We start from the raw sequence: 6,681 nt of genomic DNA, 5'->3' as shown, positions 1-6,681 counted from the left end.
CGAGATATTGAATTAATTTTCTTACTTTTTGTGAATTTGTCGTCTTCTAAGTCATACTTTTACGTAGTACGCAATATCTAAATTGTAAAAAAAGGAAGAAAATAACTAAACAGTGATGCAGTGAACGAACCCCGTAGTGACGCAAGCTTGACGCAAGTGCAGTGAGTTTGCAACTTAAGTGCTTCCGGTGGCGCTGGTAAGTAAATCGTACGGAATATGCTATTGCGTCTAGAGGAAGTTTGCTCAAGCGACCTACTCCTTTATAGGTGACTTGACCAGTTAGGCATGTGTCCTTGACTTACATAATGCATACCAATCGCTTGATTGCATTAATTGTAAACTATGCCCATTCTTACTTCTCTCGGAGTACATAGCAGTAATTTTCCAATAAGACATGAATATTTTGAAATGTGATATCAAACACCTTTGATTGGTTGTACTTTACAGGGAAAATGTCGTGTCTTCAAATATACAACTATGCGCTGAGCAAGCAAGAGATCTGGGACGCTCAAAACGCATGTAACGGTAAGGCACTGATGTAAAGTGGTTGATTTGGCTGGCATTAGTAAATGCAAACTTGGTGTGTTGGTAGTGTGTGATGAAAGCTGGAAATGATTAGATTTTGGGCAACCTAGCGGCTTCCCTTGGTACTGCAGCGCAACTTCCGGGTTTGCTATCTCATGTTCTAAACAAGCTATGTTCACGATTTTTAGGCGTTAAATAGCTTTTGCGCTCAGGAATAAGTGACATAAGTTTGGGCCCCCTAGCGTCTAGTTTTGAGATAGCAGGGGTATTTTTGTCAAAAGGTTCTGAAGACGATAACTCAAGAAGAGAACAACGTATTTTCATTATTTTTTGTATGTAGATACCTTAGACAATGTTGTACAAAATGACATACTAATTATGCAAAGTAGAAGTATATTTGCGCAATTAATGAGAATATTCTATCATAGCAGTTTTTCTATATATCTCTTGTCCTGGACGTGATATGGTCTTGACATTTCGCTGGTGGATAGCTTGCAGTGTCATGACAAAGTGGGGCAGGTTTCAGCCACCTAACATTCCATTTAGGCACTGCAGGGGCGTTTTTGTCAAGACATTCCAAAGAGGATAACTGCAGAAACGATTGACGGATTGGCATCATTTTAGGCATGCAGGTAGCTTGGGCAAAGGTGTTAATAATGATATGCATGTTATGCAAATGGGGAATTAATTTGCATAATTAATGAGGAAATTGTATAATTCCATTGTTTGCAATAGCTGGACTTCAATAAATATAACACATGTTAATTATGATAGGTGGAATATAAGCAGAAACCACATATGGTAATGAGGAACTTATTTGCATAATTTATGTAAAAATTGCGAAAGCGCTTTATGATTAATGATGGGAATTTTATAATTGTGACATGTGTACGTTAGTTAATGATGAACAACACCATGCATACATTATGTTAATGTGTTAGTCAATTGCATGAAATTTGCAAAAGCTCTAAATATTTCATGGAGGTATGAGGTCGCCGAACTCTAGTTCAAAGATGTTTTCTTCTCCATAGCTATTCCTAGAAGAGTCGGTCTCTGGCCGTTAAATGCAGAGCATCTTGCCAATGACACCAGTGGAGGAGGCAACCACGGCGTGGCTGTAGGAACAACTTTGGCAGAGGGACCTGATGGTGAAGCTCAATCAGCATTCACCTTTGCTGGAAATCATCAATCCTACATAGGTTAGTAAGTTTATATCGACACAAGATTGTGGTAAAACCGTTACAGATCGTTGCTTTATCTCAACCTTTGTCTATCACTGATTCATCCCTGAGAAGCACAGGGCAGAATTGTCCTGTTACTACATTGCTTAAATATGCATGATGATTCAACGCACAAACAGGCGTTTCCTTCACACAATCGAATTTCAACCAACTCTTTGTTTGGTTCAATGAGAAATCCAGATGGAGATGGGAGTAGGTCGGTTTGTGTGACGCGCGCTGTATACGAGGTAACCTCACCAGTATTTGCCACATCATGTAGTACACATCCCTAAAACAGGGATGATACCTGGAATCATGTGTTCACCGGGATTTCATCTGCGTGTTCTGTTGATCACTTCGTTAGTGTTCCTCAGGACAGGGTGCTCAATATATCGTAGGCCAGTTCAATATCAATGTATTGGACACAACATGACACTTACATAGACTTTTACTGCAATTTGTTGACAGAAATTGCCAACAACGGAGAGCTGGATGTGAAAAGATCCTTCACCATTCTGTTGTTCGCCTACCACCTTGGAGGTCAACCAATGTTGGACTATAGAGGCCCTGGCGCAGGGACACTTTTTTGGATCTGGCCGGACCGCCAACTGTACATCGAGTATGTAACATGAAGTGTTCATATTCTAATATGAGTCCGTAAAGATGTGGAATCATTGGAAGATACATAGCATCATAAAATGACGGCAAGGCTTGGCTGATGTTCAAACGTATGATTTTACATGACATTTAGTTGGGTACATATACGATTTGTACTGAATACACGTCCGAATATTTGTATTACGTATTTGAATATAATAAGTGGAAATATTGTATCAAGTTGTATTTATTTTGCAAGCTTCAAGTTGATAGGATACAACCTGTGGACAACCTGTGGACGTTTAGATATCTTATTCTAGCGTATATAACCGTTATCACAACCTTTCTTGCTGGCAGTATTCAGGCCCCATCCTCCCACGGGTTTCACTCGGCAAGTAACCTGCCTCAAGGACAATGGATGTTTCTTGGGGTTACCTACGACTACGCAACAGGGCAGGTCCAGCTTTGGAGAGATGGTATCAATATCAGCAGCACAAACTTTGGTCAACTGGACCACAGCACAGCGAACCCCATCAAGCTTGCAGTCAGTCACGTAGACCTACATGCACGACCTTTCAATGGTACGTAATTTACTTCATCCAGCAATACTCACTGCAGCTCTCTCTATCAAATCCACCTGTAAAATCAGACTCGATTTCTGTCAAATTTATTTACTCATGAGCATAACGTTAAGACAGAAAACGTGATATTTGGAAAAGTGGTAAGGCCCTAAGGTAGGTCCTTACAATACGAACATTTTGCATCAATTTGTGGTAAGACTTTTGAGTACAACTTGTAAGAAAATGACGGCTAGCTATTGGTGGAACAAAGGAACGTGCCAGACTTCAGGTGTACTCTAACTGCACTTGCATCAAGCTTGCGTCACTTCGAAAGACGCTCAACGAATTTCAGAGATATTGAATTAATTTTCTTACTTTTTGTGCAATTTGTCGTCTTCTAAGTCATACTTTTACGTAGTACGCAATATCTAAATTGTAAAAAAAGGAAGAAAATAACTAAACAGTGATGCAGTGAACGAACCCCGTAGTGACGCAAGCTTGACGCAAGTGCAGTGAGTTTGCAACTTAAGTGCTTCCGGTGGCGCTGGTAAGTAAATCGTACGGAATATGCTATTGCGTCTAGAGGAAGTTTGCTCAAGCGACCTACTCCTTTATAGGTGACTTGACCAGTTAGGCATGTGTCCTTGACTTACATAATGCATACCAATCGCTTGATTGCATTAATTGTAAACTATGCCCATTCTTACTTCTCTCGGAGTACATAGCAGTAATTTTCCAATAAGACATGAATATTTTGAAATGTGATATCAAACACCTTTGATTGGTTGTACTTTACAGGGAAAATGTCGTGTCTTCAAATATACAACTATGCGCTGAGCAAGCAAGAGATCTGGGACGCTCAAAACGCATGTAACGGTAAGGCACTGATGTAAAGTGGTTGATTTGGCTGGCATTAGTAAATGCAAACTTGGTGTGTTGGTAGTGTGTGATGAAAGCTGGAAATGATTAGATTTTGGGCAACCTAGCGGCTTCCCTTGGTACTGCAGCGCAACTTCCGGGTTTGCTATCTCATGTTCTAAACAAGCTATGTTCACGATTTTTAGGCGTTAAATAGCTTTTGCGCTCAGGAATAAGTGACATAAGTTTGGGCCCCCTAGCGTCTAGTTTTGAGATAGCAGGGGTATTTTTGTCACAAGGTTCTGAAGACGATAACTCAAGAAGAGAACAACGTATTTTCATTATTTTTTGTATGTAGATACCTTAGACAATGTTGTACAAAATGACATACTAATTATGCAAAGTAGAAGTATATTTGCGCAATTAATGAGAATATTCTATCATAGCAGTTTTTCTATATATCTCTTGTCCTGGACGTGATATGGTCTTGACATTTCGCTGGTGGATAGCTTGCAGTGTCATGACAAAGTGGGGCAGGTTTCAGCCACCTAACATTCCATTTAGGCACTGCAGGGGCGTTTTTGTCAAGACATTCCAAAGAGGATAACTGCAGAAAGGATTGACGGATTGGCATCATTTTAGGCATGCAGGTAGCTTGGGCAAAGGTGTTAATAATGATATGCATGTTATGCAAATAGGGAATTAATTTGCATAATTAATGAGGAAATTGTATAATTCCATTGTTTGCAATAGCTGGACTTCAATAAATATAACACATGTTAATTATGATAGGTGGAATATAAGCAGAAACCACATATGGTAATGAGGAACTTATTTGCATAATTTATGTAAAAATTGCGAAAGCGCTTTATGATTAATGATGGGAATTTTATAATTGTGACATGTGTACGTTAGTTAATGATGAACAACACCATGCATACATTATGTTAATGTGTTAGTCAATTGCATGAAATTTGCAAAAGCTCTAAATATTTCATGGAGGTATGAGGTCGCCGAACTCTAGTTCAAAGATGTTATCTTCTCCATAGCTATTCCTAGAAGAGTCGGTCTCTGGCCGTTAAATGCAGAGCATCTTGCCAATGACACCAGTGGAGGAGGCAACCACGGCGTGGCTGTAGGAACAACTTTGGCAGAGGGACCTGATGGTGAAGCTCAATCAGCATTCACCTTTGCTGGAAATCATCAATCCTACATAGGTTAGTAAGTTTATATCGACACAAGATTGTGGTAAAACCGTTACAGATCGTTGCTTTATCTCAACCTTTGTCTATCACTGATTCATCCCTGAGAAGCACAGGGCAGAATTGTCCTGTTACTACATTGCTTAAATATGCATGATGATTCAACGCACAAACAGGCGTTTCCTTCACACAATCGAATTTCAACCAACTCTTTGTTTGGTTCAATGAGAAATCCAGATGGAGATGGGAGTAGGTCGGTTTGTGTGACGCGCGCTGTATACGAGGTAACCTCACCAGTATTTGCCACATCATGTAGTACACATCCCTAAAACAGGGATGATACCTGGAATCATGTGTTCACCGGGATTTCATCTGCGTGTTCTGTTGATCACTTCGTTAGTGTTCCTCAGGACAGGGTGCTCAATATATCGTAGGCCAGTTCAATATCAATGTATTGGACACAACATGACACTTACATAGACTTTTACTGCAATTTGTTGACAGAAATTGCCAACAACGGAGAGCTGGATGTGAAAAGATCCTTCACCATTCTGTTGTTCGCCTACCACCTTGGAGGTCAACCAATGTTGGACTATAGAGGCCCTGGCGCAGGGACACTTTTTTGGATCTGGCCGGACCGCCAACTGTACATCGAGTATGTAACATGAAGTGTTCATATTCTAATATGAGTCCGTAAAGATGTGGAATCATTGGAAGATACATAGCATCATAAAATGACGGCAAGGCTTGGCTGATGTTCAAACGTATGATTTTACATGACATTTAGTTGGGTACATATACGATTTGTACTGAATACACGTCCGAATATTTGTATTACGTATTTGAATATAATAAGTGGAAATATTGTATCAAGTTGTATTTATTTTGCAAGCTTCAAGTTGATAGGATACAACCTGTGGACAACCTGTGGACGTTTAGATATCTTATTCTAGCGTATATAACCGTTATCACAACCTTTCTTGCTGGCAGTATTCAGGCCCCATCCTCCCACGGGTTTCACTCGGCAAGTAACCTGCCTCAAGGACAATGGATGTTTCTTGGGGTTACCTACGACTACGCAACAGGGCAGGTCCAGCTTTGGAGAGATGGTATCAATATCAGCAGCACAAACTTTGGTCAACTGGACCACAGCACAGCGAACCCCATCAAGCTTGCAGTCAGTCACGTAGACCTACATGCACGACCTTTCAATGGTACGTAATTTACTTCATCCAGCAATACTCACTGCAGCTCTCTCTATCAAATCCACCTGTAAAATCAGACTCGATTTCTGTCAAATTTATTTACTCATGAGCATAACGTTAAGACAGAAAACGTGATATTTGGAAAAGTGGTAAGGCCCTAAGGTAGGTCCTTACAATACGAACATTTTGCATCAATTTGTGGTAAGACTTTTGAGTACAACTTGTAAGAAAATGACGGCTAGCTATTGGTGGAACAAAGGAACGTGCCAGACTTCAGGTGTACTCTAACTGCACTTGCATCAAGCTTGCGTCACTTCGAAAGACGCTCAACGAATTTCAGAGATACTGAATTAATTTTCTTACTTTTTGTGCAATTTGTCGTCTTCTAAGTCATACTTTTACGTAGTACGCAATATCTAAATTGTAAAAAATGGAAGAAAATAACTAAACAGTGACGCAGTGAACGAACCCCGTAGTGGAGCAAGCTTGACGCAAGTGCAGTGAGTTTGCAACT

At 40.2% G+C, this 6,681-nt stretch overlaps 1 protein-coding gene and 2 long non-coding RNA genes across 3 annotated transcripts in view; all 3 read left to right on the top strand.

Moving 5' to 3' along the window:
- The window catches only part of LOC118411889 (sushi, nidogen and EGF-like domain-containing protein 1), a 42,952-nt gene that overhangs the window by 20,048 nt on the left and 16,223 nt on the right, over nt 1-6,681 (top strand). The gene's annotated exons all lie outside the window — the stretch shown is intronic.
- On the top strand, nt 1,568-2,905 carry LOC118411458. Its single transcript, XR_004830679.1, has 3 exons — nt 1,568-1,724; nt 2,214-2,364; nt 2,700-2,905. It is a non-coding gene; the product is annotated as an uncharacterized LOC118411458 (long non-coding RNA).
- Nucleotides 4,821-6,158, top strand: LOC118411457. Its single transcript, XR_004830678.1, has 3 exons — nt 4,821-4,977; nt 5,467-5,617; nt 5,953-6,158. It is a non-coding gene; the product is annotated as an uncharacterized LOC118411457 (long non-coding RNA).

Source organism: Branchiostoma floridae, chromosome 3, assembly GCF_000003815.2.
Source record: "Branchiostoma floridae strain S238N-H82 chromosome 3, Bfl_VNyyK, whole genome shotgun sequence".
Classification (NCBI taxonomy): Eukaryota; Metazoa; Chordata; class Leptocardii; order Amphioxiformes; family Branchiostomatidae; genus Branchiostoma; species Branchiostoma floridae.
The sequence above is the reverse complement of the archived record's forward strand: the minus strand, read 5'-3'. Positions and strand labels throughout refer to the sequence as shown.